Source organism: Ahaetulla prasina, chromosome 1 (assembly GCF_028640845.1).
Source record: "Ahaetulla prasina isolate Xishuangbanna chromosome 1, ASM2864084v1, whole genome shotgun sequence".
Taxonomy (NCBI): Eukaryota; Metazoa; Chordata; class Lepidosauria; order Squamata; family Colubridae; genus Ahaetulla; species Ahaetulla prasina.
Genome location: NC_080539.1, coordinates 8,526,562 through 8,542,716, shown reverse-complemented (window position 1 = coordinate 8,542,716; position 16,155 = coordinate 8,526,562). Strand labels below are relative to the sequence as shown.

General features: G+C 41.1%; 1 protein-coding gene across 3 annotated transcripts in view; it reads left to right on the top strand.

Moving 5' to 3' along the window:
- Positions 1-16,155, top strand: part of MED13 (mediator complex subunit 13) — a 167,757-nt gene that overhangs the window by 49,994 nt on the left and 101,608 nt on the right. The gene's annotated exons all lie outside the window — the stretch shown is intronic.

Genomic DNA, 16,155 nt, shown 5'->3' with positions numbered 1-16,155 from the left:
CAGTGCCCTATAGCGCCATCCCGAGGGGAGGAGTTGAAACAGTTTATGTCCAGGATGTGAGGGCTCTGCAGGTATCTTCTCAGCCCTCCTCCTGAACCTGTGCAATACAGATAGTCCTCAGCTTCTAAAAAAATTCATTGAGTGACACTCCGAAGTTACAGTGGCACCGAAAAAAAGAGACTTTACAACTTGCACTTACGACTGTTGCAGCATCCCCATGGTCACGTGATCCAAATTTGGGTGCCTGGCAACTGACTCATATTGATGATGGTCCTGGGATCATGTGATCCTCTTTTGGAACCTTCTGACCGTCAGCGAAGACGTCAGATTCACTTAACAACTGTGTGACTAACTTAACAACTGCGGTGATTCACTTAACGGTGGGGGGGGGAGAAAAAGGCTGCAAAACGGGGCAAAACTCACTTAACAAATCTCTTGCTTAACAACAGAAATGTTGGGCTCGATTGTGGTTTTAAGTCGAGGGCTCCCTGTGTTTTGTAAATTGTTTTGTAAAACTTTCTCACAGTGGAGACATTTCATTACTGCTGTATAATTTCACACCATAATTTTATTTACATTTAAAATGAAATGAAGCTTCCCCTTTTTACTACTTGCTTCTGTAATAGCTTTCCTTTAGGCAAATGATGGGCTGCATTGGCTCCACATTTTTTCTTCCGTCGTTTAACCAGATTGGCGGGTTGTAGGACTATATGATTCATGGTGTAAAAACCATCCAGATTGCTACTGAGATGTGTGCCCTTATTGATATTTATTTTTAAGCTGCGATTGTAGAATTCAATATTTCATTGACATATCCTAGTGGCTGTTGATGAAAAGTAAACTTCTTTTTATTAGATGTATTTTCGTCATCTTATGAAACAAATGTTAGCCCAAGCAGAGCTCGATATCAGAAAAAAACAAAAGAAAACATGGCTTTAAATTCTTAACTTTTACTTGAACTTTCCAAATTTGCAAAAAAATGGAAGTACCTGTGATCCTCCACTTACGATGGTTCGTTTAGCGACTGTTTGCAGTTACAACAGCACTGAAAAAAGTGACTTATGACCATTTTTCACATTTACGACCATCGCAGCATCCCCGTGGCCAAGGGATCCGAATTTGGATGCTCGGCAACTGATTCATATTTATGATGGTTGCAGTGTCCCAGGGTCATGTGATCACTTTTTGTGACCTTCTTATAAACAAAGTCAATGGGGAAACCAGATTCGCTTAACTGTGTTGCTAACTTAACAACTGCAAGTGATTCACTTAGCAGCTGTGGCAAGAAAAGCCATAAATTGAGGCCAATACACTTAACAAAAGTTTTGCTTAGCAACAGATATGTTGGATTCAGTTCTAGTCATAAGTTGAGGACTACCTGTTTCGCTAGTTTGTTCACTGTTGGATATTCATGCTTTAAATGTTAATCAATGAGCCGTGGTGGCGAAGTGGTCAGAATGAAATACTGCAGGCTACTTCTGCTGACTGCCAGCTGTCTGCAGTTCAATCCTGCCTGGCTGAAAGTTGACTCAGCCTTCTATCCTTCCGAGGTCGGCAAAATGGTCCAGATTGTTGTGGGGGGGGGGCGATATGATGACTCTGTAAACTGCTTAAGAGAGGGCTGTAAAGCATTGTGAATAAGTCTATATAAGTCTTACATAGTCTTAAGCGGTATATAAGTCTTAAGCGCTATTGCTATTGCTAATGTTTGATGATAGAAAGTAGAGGTGGAGAATTGCTCCCAAGTTAACTTTGTGCAATGGATTAGCATTCAGGCTGTTTAAACTTGACAGTCCTCGACTTATGACTACAATTGAGCCCAAATTTTTTGTTACTAAGTCAGACATTTGTTGAGAGAGTTTTGGCCCTTTTTACAACCTTTCTTGCCATAGTTGTTAAGTGAATCAGTGCAGTTAAGTTAGTAATATGGTTGTTAATCTGGTTGGTTCAGCTTTTCAGAAGGTCACATGACCCTGGGACACTGCATAAGGTCAGAAGGTCACATGATCCTGGGACTCTGCATAAAAAGGAAAAAAAACAGATCCAGGAAACTACAGACCTGTAAGACTAACCTCAATACCAGGGAAGATTCTGGAAAAGATAATCAAGCAACGAATCACCGAACACCTAGAAGCAAACAAAATAATAACAAAAGCCAACATGGGTTTCTCAAAAACAGATCATGCCAGACTAATCTTACTGCATTCTTTGACAAAGTGACAAAATTACTGGACCAGAGGAATGCTGTCGATATAATTTACTTGGACTTCAGTAAAGCATTTGATAAAGTAGACCATAACCTACTACTAGATAAAGTAGAAAAATGTGGGTTAGACAGCACCACCACCAGATGGATTCGTAACTGGCTGACCAACCGCACTCAACGTGTAGTCCTCAACGGAACTACATCCACATGGAGGGAAGTATGCAGTGGAGTACCCCAAGGCTCTGTTTTAGGCCCAGTACTCTTCAACATCTTCATCAATGACTTGGACAAGGAGATAGATGGGGAACTCATCAAATTTGCAGATGACACCAAGCTGGCAGGAATAGCCAACACTCCAGAAGATAGGCTCAAGATACAGAAAGATCTTGACAGACTGGGCGCTATCTAACAAAATGAAATTCAACAGTGAAAAAAGTAAGGTTCTACATTTAGGCCAAAAAAACAAAATGCACAGGTACCGTATATGTGGTACCTTGCTCAATAGTAGTACCTGTGAGAGGGATCTTGGAGTCCTAGTGGACAACCATTTAGATATGAGCCAGCAGTGTGCAGCAGCTGCCAAAAAAGCCAACACAGTTCTGGGCTGCATAAACAGAGGGATAGAATCAAGATCATGTGAAGTATTAATACCACTTTATAATGCCTTGGTAAGGCCACACTTGGAATACTGCATTTAGTTTTGGTCGCCGCGATGTAAAAAAGATGTGGAGACTCTAGAAAGAGTGCAGAGAAGAGCAACAAAGATGATTAGGTGACTGGAAGTTAAAACATGAAGAACGGTTGCAAGAACTCGGTATGTCTAGTTTAATGAAAAGAAGGACTAGGGGAGACATGATAGAAGTCCTCCAATATCTCAGGGGTTGCCCCAAAGAAGAGGGAGTCAAACTATTCTCCGAAGCACCTGAAGGCAGGACAAGAAGCAATGGGTGGAAACTGATCAAGGAAAGAAGCAACTTAGAACTAAGGAGAAATTTCCTGATAGTTAAAACAATTAATCAGTGGAACAACTTGCCTGCAGAAGTTGTAAATGCTCCAACACTGGAAATTTTTAAAAAAATGTTGGATAACCATTTGTCTGAAATGGTGTAGGGTTTCCTGCCTGGGCAGGGGGTTGGACTAGAAGACCTCCAAGGTCCCTTCCAACTCTGTTGTTGGAATTTTGATCCTGTGGCCATCAGATTCAAGACACTTGGCAACCGACTCACATTTATGATGGTTGCTGTGTCCCAAGGTCATGTGATCAAATTTTGCGACCTGACAAGCAAAGTCAATGGGGAAGCCAGATTCACTTAACAACTGTGGCAGGAAAGGTCATAAAATGAGGTAAAATTCGCTTAACAACTGTCTCACTTTGCCACAGACATTTTGGGCTCAATTATGGTCGTAAGTTGGGGACGGCCTGTAGATAGCTCAGGGTTGAACAGTGGCGTCCTTGCTCTGAGTTTGGTTGTTTGCTTGTAGGTAATATCATCAGTGCCTTCACCACCAAAAACTCCATAGTCTCGAACCATGAAGAATTTTCTAGACCAGGCGTGTCAAACTCCAGGCCCGGGAGCAAAATCCAGCTCGCAGGGTACTTAAATCTGGCCTGCAGGACTGCCCAAGAAACAGAAAAGAACTGGCCTTTGCCAGCAAAAACTGAGTGAAAATGCGTGCTGCTCACCCACCCCCCGCTCCATTTTCATTGGCAGAGGGTGGCAGGAGGACATTACAGCTGAAAACGGAGCACGGGAGCCCATTTTCCCTGGCAGAGTGCTCGGGCTACCACAGATGTCCCTGACACAAGTGACATCAAGCTGGCCATTCCCATCCCGACCCCCAAGGTCAAACACAACCCTGATGCGGCCCTCAATGAAATCCAGTTTAACACCCCTGTTCTAGACCACATAAACCGTTGCACTATTTCTGACCTCCCTTTAAGAGCTCCTCTGTGTATTAACACCTTTTACGACCACAACTGAGCCCAAAATTTCTGTTGTTAAGTGAGATATTTCTTAGATGACTTTTGCCCCCTTTTTCAACCGTCCTTGCAACGGTTGGTAAGTGAATCCCTGCAGCTCATAAATTAATAACCCCAATTGTTAAGCGAATCTGGGTTCCCTATTGAAGGGCCGTAATAGCTCAGGCTGTTAGAGCCTGTTATTAGAACACAGTAGCCTGCAATTACTGCAGGTTCTAGTCCCACCAGGCCCAAGGTTGACTCAGCCTTCCATCCTTTATAAGGTAGGTAAAATGAGGACCCAGATTGTTGGGGGGGCAATAAGTTGACTTTGTAAAAATATACAAATAGAATGAGACTATTGCCTTATACACTGTAAGCCGCCCTGAGTCTTCGGAGAAGGGCGGGGTATAAATGTAAACAAAAAAAAAAACTTTGTTTGTCAGAAGGTTACAAAAGTTGATCACATGACTTTGGGGACACAGCAGCCATCATAAATATGAGTCCGTTGCCAAGTGCCTGAATTTTGATCACAATGATCATGGGGATGCTGCAAAGGTTGTAACTGCGAAAAACAGTCCTAAGTCACATTTTTCAATGCTATTCTAACTTTGAACAGTCACTAAATGAACTATTGTAAATCAAGGATTACCTGTACTCTTAAATTACAAGTAGTCCATGGCATGGCTGAGAGGCTATCAGAGAAGGATTCTTTATTTCTTACTGCTTGGTGTCACACTGATCATTCCATACAAATGTCAAGATTCAGGAATTTATTCTTTGACTCTTAGTAAAACCTTGTTTGGGTCTCAGTGTGATTTATCTGGGCATAGTAGACTTTCGTTGTGTATCTGGATAACAAAAGAAAGTTAATTGGTTAGAATGTTCTTTTACAAAGGCTAGATTAGGTTGTCTTTTTTGTTTGTTTGTTTTTTCTGAGTAAATCAAATGAAGACGATCCTGTGCTTCATAAAGGCCAGCAATCTTAACTAATTAAAAAAAAGTGATTAATTGCAGTAAACAGGATTTGAACAGGCATGGGCAAGAACGTAATTCGTGAATCCCATCAAACCCTGCAATTGAATGTTCAGTTTGCATGAGCGTATAATTATTTTTCTCTAGCAGTCAAGTAAGAAATATACTGTGTAATTTCATTATTTTGAGAGCTCACTTAAATTACTTTCGGGGATCAATTCCTTTTCCATTCAAGTTAACCGTAGGGAATGAAGACGTTTATGGTTTTTCCTTGTAATCAGATGAGCTCTTTCCCCTAGAAGAGTAAAAACTTCCTGAAGAAACTTAATTATTCAGAAAAAAAAAATCTAGACTCCTCCAGTTGTTGAGTTCTTCAGTCTGATTCCTGCGTGGCAAAACCGCAGCATAATAATGTTTCTTCTTATATATAAATTCATGCTGAGGAATGAATTTATCCCAAGGATGAATAATATCCCAAGATAGAGAGCTGAAGAAGCTGCTTGGATGAGAAATGAAACGTCTTCAAAGAAAAACCAGAAAGCACAGTTGCTTCTTGTGTTGAGTTTATGTTTACTGACAAAGAAATAAAAGAAGACTACTATAGATCTACAGGAAGGCCTGGAGGAATGTTGTCCATGGGGTCACGATGGGTCGGACACGACTTCTATAGATAGTATACATAGTATAGATCTATTTCAAGCTATTTAGCTCTCATCACCTAGCCATACCCTTCTGGGATTTGAACCCGGGCTTTTTGAAAAATCACCTTTGGGATCCAAAGATATTGGAACTCCAGAAATTTCTATTGATTTAAGATATGGACGCACTGCTTTTTGTGAATGACGACGCTATAGAGCACTGCACACCAGAAAAACTAGACACAAGAACAGTTTTTTCCCGAAGGCCATCACTCTGCTAAACAAATAATTCCCTCAACACTGTCAAACTATTTACTAAATCTGCACTACTATTAATCTTCTCATCGTTCCCATCACCAATCTCTTTCCACTTATGACTGTATGACTGTAATTTTGTTGCTGGCAATCCTGATGATTTATATTCATATATTGACCATCATTTGTGTTGTAAATGTTGTACCTTGATGAAGGTATCTTTTCTTTTATGTACACTGAGAGCATATGCACCAAGACAAATTCCTTGTGTGTCCAATCACACTTGGCCAATAAAAAAATCTATTCTATTCTATTCTTTTTTCCTGACTGCAAAAACAAGCTTCACTTTAAAAGTCACTTGTTAGCCTGCTTTTGCATAGATAAGCAGGAAAAGTTTGCCACACTTCGGTGGAAGTCTAGAAGAATAAACGAAGTAAACATTGCTGAGCCCCCATCAAAACCCAGAGTGAGAGATACAAGCTTTGGAAGAGGCCTTTCTTTTATAGAATAACAGAGTTGGAAGGGACCTTGGAGATCTTCTAGTCCAGAGATGTCAAACTCGATTTCATTGAGGGCCGCATCAGGGTTGTGTTTGACCTTGGGGGGCAAGGATGGGCGTGGCCAGCTTTGACATCACTTATCTCAGGTGGCCCAAGAGCTCTGCCAGCGAAAACAGGCTTCCAAGCTCCGTTTCGGCGGCAACGGCCTCCTGCAACCCTCTGCCGGCGAAAACGGAGCTTGGGAGTGATGCCTGCAGCCCTCGCGAGCTCTCTTTTTGGTTGCGATGGCCTCCTGCAACTGTCTGCCAGTGAAAACGGAGCTCAGGAGGGCCGAAGGCAGCCCTTCCGAGCTCCGTTTTCTCTGGCAGAGCCACTGCGGGCCGGTCCTTTGCTGTTGCCAGGGCAGCCCAGCGGGCCAGATCTAAGCACCCAGCGGCCCGCATCTAGCTCCCGGGCCTTGAGTTTGACACCTCTGTTCTAGTCCAATCCCCTGCTTAGGCAGGACACTTTATATCATTTCAGGCAAATGGTTATCCAATCTCTTCTTAAAAACTTCCAGTGTTGGAACTTTTATAATTTTTGGAGGCAAGTTGCACTGATTGTTCTCACTGTCAGGAAATTTCTCCTTAGTTTTAGGTTATATCTCTCCTTGATTAGTTTCCATCAGTTGCTTCTTCTCCTGCCTTAGGGGCTTTGGAGAATAGGTTGATTCCCTCTTCTTTGGGGCAGCCCCTCAAATATTGTAACATTGCTATCATGTCACCTCTAGTCCTTTTTTCATTAAACTAGACATGCCCATTTCCTGCAACCGTTCTTCGTATGTTTTAGCCTGCAGTCCCCTAATCATCTTTGTTGCTGTTCTCTTCTCTTTTGTGGAGTTCTTTTTGAAAATGTCAGAGAGGGCCTTGTTATGGACTGGCAGAGTTTTAAATTCCAATTTCAATTTAATTTTTTTTATCAGTGAAATTGCTTAATAACATCAATCGCATCTCAGTTACAAAATGATTAAGCTTATCTTTTAATTATCTAGGGCTTTTCTGTATTGTTTCTTCAACAGCAATTTGGCTGTAATTTTCCCAAGTACCTTCTTGTACAAAAGTAAATGGCCAAAATGGTTAAAACCTCATTGCCAATTACTTGACTTCTGAATTTCTTGTTTCTATGCAGAGAAATTTGTCCCTGCCACAAGATCTGGTCTATTTTCATTTGTCTGTAAGCTACTCTACAGCTGCTTGGAACTGGCTCATAGCCAGTTTAAAATGAAGGCTGAATCTGTTTCTGAGCTAATGCTTAAAGATCTAGCACAGACTGACCCCGACATCAGGACACAAAATCTTACACTGTATAATGGCTTCATTTGTTTTTTTGAAGCTCAGCACTGCCTTAACGGAAAAGGTAAATTAATTGACAGGCACACGAAAAGTAAAATATGGGTACCCTTCGACTTACTATCACAATTGAGCCCAAATTTTCCATTGCTAACCAAGACAGTTAAATGAGTTTTGCCCCATTTTACGACCTTTCTTGCCACAGTTGTTAAGTCAAACTGCAGTTATTAAGTTAGTTATATGGTTGTTATGTGAATCTGGCTTCTCCATTGACTTTGCTTGTAGTGTCCCAGGGTCACGTGATCCCCTTTTGCGACCTTCTGAAAACAAAGTCAACGGGGGATGCCATATTCGCATAACAACCGTGTTACTAACTTAACAGAAGCAGCGATTCACTTAACATCTGTGGCAAGAAAGGTCATAAAGTGGAGCAAAACTCACTTAACCATTGTCTCGCTTAGCAACCAAAATTTTGGGCTTAACGGTGGCTGTAAGTCAAGGTACTCTGTACCTGAATGTCTTTTAAGGAAACAAACCCCCCTCTCCCAACCTTTTAGCTTCTGTTGAGTCTTTACCAGCAGATCATGTGCAATGCTTCCCATCATTTGAGAGTGGGTGGGAACTGTTTTTACTTTTGTCGTGAAGACTTTGTTTTTCTTCCATGCTTTTGTGTGTTAATGCTGCCAATGTTGTACAGCAGGGGTGTCAAACTCAATTTCATTGAGGGCCGCATTAGGGTTATGTTTGATCTTGGGGGGAGGCGTGGCCAGGGAGGCATGGCCAGCTCAATGTCACTTGTGTCGGGGGGGGGGCGCCTGTGGCGGCCCGAGCACTCTGCCAGCGAAAATGGGCTCACGAGCTCCATTTTCAGCTACGACTGCCTCCTGCAACCGCATGCAGCCCTCCAAAGCTCTATTTTCACTGGCAGAGGCCCCATGGGCCAGTCCTTCGCTGTTTCCAGGACAGCCCCACGGGCCAACTCTTAAGCTTCCCGTGGGCCGAATCCAGCCCCGGGCCTTGAGTTTGACACCCCTGTTATACAGCATTCATGCCGTTCATTGAAATACGGTGAGAAGATCATAGAAATAAATCCCTTGTCTGTCTTTGTCTTATCATTTAATACCAATTTTAACTCACTAGAATTTTTCTTTTGTAAGCGTGGTTGCAATGTCTCAGCGTGTCCTTGAAATGTCTTGGATAGATGCTTAAAATGCAAGTGACAAGGCGTTTATAAACATGTGCCAGGTTAATGAACTTGGTAGGGAACTGTTGTAGGAGGAGAGTCATATTAGGGCAGTGTTTCTCAACTTTGGCATGTTTCGGATGGGTGCCACGGCCGCCTAAGATATCCTGGGAGTTGAAGGTCATCAACTCTCATTGTGTTACCCAGTTTGGATAATGAACCATCTGCAAGAAAACAACCAAGCTCAGAGAGCGCCGAGGACCTCTCATTTCAACCCTGAGCTATAAATGTTCTCCTTTATTGAAGTCCATCTATCCTTAACTTGCCAAGGTTGAAAACACGGTGCTAGTCAAGATTCAGAAAATCTGGTAGCATTTGTTGAGATTGTTTTATTCAAGGCATGAGTTTACATTGAGCTGGTGTTCACTTCATTAGATGCACAGAGGGGTTCGACTGATAAGGAGCACTTATCACTTAACAATTGTAAAGTATTAAGAACTCATTGTGCTGTTAAATCCTTCTGATATAGCTTGAAACCTCTTTGATAGGTAGGCTGGTTTCCCATTCAGTTGTGCTGTCAGAGTTTCCTTTCTTCCAAAACTGCCCATTCGGAAATCTGTACTGAAATGTCCTGGGAGATTAAAAATGCTGCTTTAAGTTTGTTCCTATTTTCAATCCTGAGATTGAACTGGTTAATGGTTTTGCACATCATCTGGTATGTTTGTCCTATATAGAATCTAGGGTGGCACTGCTGACAGATGACAGCATGCATCACCTCAGATGGAGAGAATTTGAAAGTGCCTGTAGCTGCATGTTAAGTGATTGGGGCCTGGGATGGAACTATTGGTGCAGATGTAGGGATGAAGTAGAATAGCCGGGCCGGGTGGGTGGGAAACTATGGCCCCTTTATGACTTGTGGACTTCAACTCCTAGAGTTCTTGAGCCAGCTGGCTCAGGAATTCTGGGAGTTGAAGTCCACAAGTCATAAAGGAGCCATCCTTCCCCACGCCTGAGCTAGGCGAAAGAGCTGGCTCTTGTGTTTTGTTGTTGCAAGAAAATTTCCGAGAATTTGCTTCAGATTGTGTGGTTGTCTAATACAAATATGGATGGAACAGACAACTATCTACAGCATGGGTGTCCAACCTAGACAACTTTAAGATCTGTGGTCTTCAACTCCCAGAATGCTTGCTGAGGAATTCTGGGAATTGAAGTCCGTAAGTCTTAAAGTTGGCAACGTTGGACACCCCTTGTATCAGTGGTGTCAAACTCGTGGTGTCACGTCGTCATGTGACGTATCATGACTTCCCCCCTTCTCTAAACTGGGGCTGGGCACGGCCAGTGTATCTGGCCCATGGGCTGTGAGTTTGACACCCTGCCTTATATGAAATATTGGTATGAATTTATTTTTAATCTTTTAGGCTCTTTTTTATATAATGTTCACCTGAATATTAAAATAAATTTAGTTCTCATTGGGTCCATTGGCAAAGTAATTTAGTCAGGGAATAGCTCCTTGGAGTATATAAATTATAGTAATAAATCTTTTTTAAAAAAATTTAAAATTTAGAAAATAGTTTTGACACAGTATTTATATTTATGTTCATGGCCCTCATTATCCTTCAGTCTTATCGTATGCAGTTTTGTATATTTATGGATGATAATTGCAGACACATTTCTGCAGAAAAGTGTTTGTATATCCAGATTTTTGGTATGTAGTTTTGTTCTCTGTGCCATTTTGAGCTTACTTAAGGTTCAACTCACACAAGTCATTAAAGGGCCATAGTTCCCCAGCCCAGCCCAGCTACTCTACTTCATCCCTTCTACATCAATAGTGCCATCCCAGGCCCTAACCACTTACGATTAATTTCTATAGCTGTCCGTCTCAACCAGTGACTCTGGGTGATGTACGCCATAAAGAAATAAATAAAAATAGAATAGAATAGAATTTTTTATTGGCCAAGTGTGATTGGACACACAAGGAATTTGTCTTGGTGTATATGCTCTCAGCGTACATAAAAGAAAAGATACCTTCATCAAGGTACAACATTTACAACACAAATGATGGTCAATATATCAATATAAATCATAAGGATTGCCAGCAACAAAGTTACAGTCATACAGTCCTAAGTGGAAAGAGATTGGTGATGGGAACGATGAGAAGATTAATAGTAGTGCAGATTTAGTAAATAGTTTGACAGTATTGAGGGAATTATTTGTTTAGCAGATACAATACAATACAATACAGATTATCTGTCTGTCTGTCTATCTATCTATCTATCTATCTATCTATCTATCTATCTATCTATCTATCTATCTATCTATCTATCATCATTAAGTAAAACTACAGGTACTCCTTGACTTAGAACAGTTCATTTAGTGTCTGTCTGAAGTTACAATGGCACTTAAAGAAGTGACGTATGACTGTTTTTACACAACCGTTGTCCCGTTGCCACCATCCCCATGGTCAGGTGATCAAATTTCAGATGCTTGACAGTTGGCTCATATTTATGATGGTTGCGTTATTCTGAGGTCATGTAATCACATTTTGCAGCCTAAGCCAGATTCACTTAACAATTGTGTGACTAATTTAACAATTGAAGTGATTCGCTTCAGAGCTGTGGGCAAAATTCTCTGAACAGCTGTCTCACTTAGCAACAGTAATTTTGGGCCCAATTGTGGTCCTAAGTCGAGGACTACCTCTATAATAACTAGGTTACTATAACCAATCCAGCCCTGAAAAAGTTAATTCAGTTTATTCACCTTGCCCAGTTAATTTAGTTTATTCAGCTCTGAAATTCTGCCTAGACACCAGCTGATTGCTATTTACAGAACCTTTTCGTCAGTTACTATATACTGGAGGTCTTTTTATCCGTGATTCCACTGACCGCTGTTGTAGGTTGGAATAATGGGGGCCGCCTGCATTTCTACCACTTAATATAATTCTTATTGCAGTTTTCATATTTCACTTGTACATTGGCCAAACTCCCACTGCGAGGGAGATGGGCACGTTCTAAATTCGATAAACAAATTTCTTACCAATCTTAGTTCCCTTTCATCTCTCCATTTCACTGTGTGACATACCCAAAGAGGCAACCCCATCTAGCCTGGAACTGATGGCTTCGAAGCTATTCTATCTTGCCAACCCCATCTAGATCCTCACAGCCTCCAGACACTGGGATAAGTCATTCCTGGCATCACTTCAATCTCCAGAGGTGGAGAAACATAATTGGATATCACCATCATACTCCTGATCCCCCCCATAACAGCGGATGAGCTCACATAGAAGCCTAATATAGATGTTAAAAAGGAGAGGTAAAGGTAAAGGTTCCCCTCACACATACGTGTTAGTTGTTTCCGACTCTAGGGGGTGGTACTCATCTCCGTTTCAAAGCCGAAGAGCCAGCATTGTCCGAAGACGTCTCCGTGGTCATGTGGCCGGCATGACTCAACGCCAAAGGCGCACGGAACGCTGTTACCTTCCCACCAAAGATGGTCCCTATTTTTTCTACTTGCATTTTTTTCCGTGCTTTCGAACTGCTAGGTTGGCAGAAGCCGGGACAAGTAACAGGAGCTTACCCCTTTACACAGCAGCACTAGGGATTCGAACCGCTGAACTGCCGACCTTTCAATCGACAAGCTCACCGTCTTAGCCACTGAGCCACCGCATCCCTAAAAAGGAGAGGAGAGTGCACCAAACATGGTGGCACAGGGTCAGGATCTTTGTGGGGCCCTTGGTGCTCTCTGAGCTTGGTGGGGTTTTTTTTGGATTTTTTTGGCAGACATTTCATTACCCAAACTAGGTAACATCATCAGTGCTTGAGTGTTAACTACTTTAGTAATGAAACCATTGTGAAGAGTTGGACGCAACTTAGCAAACAATACCCAGCTGCATTTGGTCGAGTTTCGTACATTAAGTCTGAGATGTCAAACTTGGTTCACAGTCTTAGTTGGCAGCGCCACTAGTGTTTGCCAAACTGTGTGCAATGACGCCCTAGGGCTCTGCAGTGACATCACTCGCTGTTTTGTTTAGTACATAGTAAGGTAATCCCACTGTGCCCCTTTGGGTTTGTTGTGGTGTCCCGGTTTGGGAACCACAACATTAAGTCCTGGTTTTCAGTGCTTCTGTTTCCCTTGGAACAACAGGGGACAAGTTAGTTCCTGGGGTTGCGTTTGAGAATTGCCAGAATAACATTAAGCATCACTATTGTTAATTTACTTGCAATTTAATTGAAAGGGAGAGAGTATGTTTCCGTGGTGTAGTTTTTTGTTTTGTTTTGTTTTCTGAAATACTCATTAGTAATTAAAGATCTTGGAATACAAATTAATTTTAAACAGTCCTGCCAAATATATTTTCCCTTAAGTGTTTTAGTTTTTTTTCCTTTTTTTTTTTTGAGGCCTCTCTTTTGTTAATGTTGTTCTGATTTCGTAGTATTTTGAATCTAAAGACTGAATTGCCAATTTAGATAGCCAGATTCTTTTTCTCGATTGCAGCTTCAGACTATTTAGATCTGAAAACAGGTATGTTTCTTCAAAGGTTGCTGAAAAATAATTTGGTGAAAGATATGAGTGCTGCAAAATACTGGAGATCCTAATTCTGAACGATAAGCTGCTTATTCGCATTCGTTTTGTTATTCTTCTTTTGTACCATATTCCAGATCGGATTTTTGTTTTTATCAAATGAGTTTTGGAAAGAAATAAAGCCCTGATCTCCTGCTTTGATGACGATGTTAAACATACTTTTTAATATGTAGTGGTTGCATTAATACGGAGGAGCAATGTGCAAGTCGAGGCAGGATCTGAATCCTTTTTGTGTTATCTTACACAAAGTTCTTACATCAAGGACGTACAACCACTCCTTTAGTGACTGTTCAAGTTACAACTGTGCTGAAAAAAGTGACTTACGACCGTTTTTCACATGACTGTTGCAGCATCCCCTGGGTCACGTGATTTTCACTCCTGGAATTTTCTTTCCTTTTCCTGGGTCATGACTGCATATTATCGCCATCCAAATTTATCCTTGAAAAATGTGTCCCTATTATTATTATTGTTATTGTTTTTGTTGTTGTTGTTGTTGTTGTTATTATTATTATTTAGATTTTTATACCGCCCTTCTCCCGAAGGACTCAGGGCGGTTCACAGCCAAATAAAAAACAGTAGAAAGTACACAATAAAACAATAATTAAAAAAACTTATTAAATATTAGGCCAGATTAAAATCCATTTAAAACCATAAAACCCCATAAAATTTAGATCTAAATAATAAAAACTACTAAAAATGTCTATGCCAGTCCTGCACGAATAAATAGATAGGTCTTCAACTCGCGGCGGAAGGTCCGAAGGTCAGGCAGCTGACGAAGTCCTGGGGGAAGTTCATTCCAGAGGGTGGGAGCCCCCACAGAGAAGGCCCTTCCCCTGGGGGCCGCCAGCCGACATTGTTTCGCCAGCCGACCAATGAGTTCCTTGGCTGCATGAGGATTTGAACTCAACCTCCCAAATCTCAGCTGGTGTTTCCCCTATACCAGGGGTCTGCAAACTTGGCTCTTTTAAGACTTGTGGACCTCAACTTCCAGCAAAACTGGCTGAGGAACTCTGGGAGTTGAAGTCCACAAGTCTTAAAAGAGCCAAGTTTGCAGACCCCTGTCCTATACGGTTGCAGCGTGTGTGGGTGTGTCTTTGTTATGTGATCCCTTTTGTGACTTCCCGATGAGCAAAGACAATGGAGGAAGAAAGATTCCGTTAACAGCTATGCTACTGACTTCACAACTGCAATGATTCATTTAACAGCTATGACAAGAAAGGTTGTAAAATGGGGCAAAACTTGCTTAACAAATACCCTGCTTAGGAACAGAAACGTTGGGCTCAATTGGGGTCACAAATCAAGGACTACTTATATCACTTAAAAAAAATAATCTTAATACCTACACTGGCAGTACAAGGTTTAATACTGCCACCATAGTGGACCCACAAATCTTATTGCTGTACAGGTAGTCCTCGACTTGCAATCATAATCAAGCCCAAAGTTTCTGTTGCTAAGTGAGATATTTGTTAAGTGAATTTTGTCGACTTTTTTACAACTTCTCTTATCACTGTTATTTATTATTATTTAAATTATTTAAATTTCTATACCGCCCTTCTCCCGAAGGACTCAGGAACCACTGCAGTTATTTATTTATTTATTTATTCATTCATTCATTCATTCATTCATTCATTCATTCATTCATTCACATTTTTATACCGCCCTTCTCCGAAGACAGCAAGTAAAACGACAATAATCCAAAACCATTTAAAATTTTATTTATTTATTTATTTATTTAATCATATTTTTATACCACCCTATCTCCCAAGGGATTCAGGGCGGTTTACAGCCTAGTAAAACATACATATAATACAAGTTAAAACCCCAATTTAAAAAACTTATTAAATACGGCCGAATATTAAAACCACAATAAAATAATAAAACCCCGTTAAAACCAAATTTAAAATTTAAAATTCTAGTCCAGTCCTGCGCAGATAAATAGATGTGTCTTAAGCTCACGGCAAAAGGTTCGAAGGTCAGGAAGTTGGCGAAGTCATAACAAAGTTAAAAATCTAATTAGACTGCTGTATGGTTAAAACTATTAAGTAAAATATAAAAGATAAAAAACCCTGTTAAGAAACCCGCTAAAAACCCCAAATATTAAAATCAATCAATCAGTATTAATATCAATATTAAATTAGTGACAGGGTTGTGAAGTGAAACCAGCTTCCTCACTGACTTTGCTTGTCAGATGGCCGCAAAAGGTGATCACATGACTCCAGAACACTGCCACCGTCGTAAACATGAGTCAGTTGCCAAGCGTCTGAATTTTTATCATGACCATGGGGAAGCTGCAGCGGTGTGAAAAACAACCATAAGTCAGGTTTTGCAGTACTGTCGTAACTTTGAATGGTCACTAAATGAACTGCTGTAACTCGAGGACTATCTGTACTGTAGTTTCTGATCAGCCACTTTAGACTGTGATTTGTTAAATGGAGGCCAACTGATCGGTAGCCTCTAAGATTCTGCTCTCAACTTACACATACTGGCTGCTTTAAGTCAGATTAGAACTGCAGAAAAAATAATTGCTACCAACCT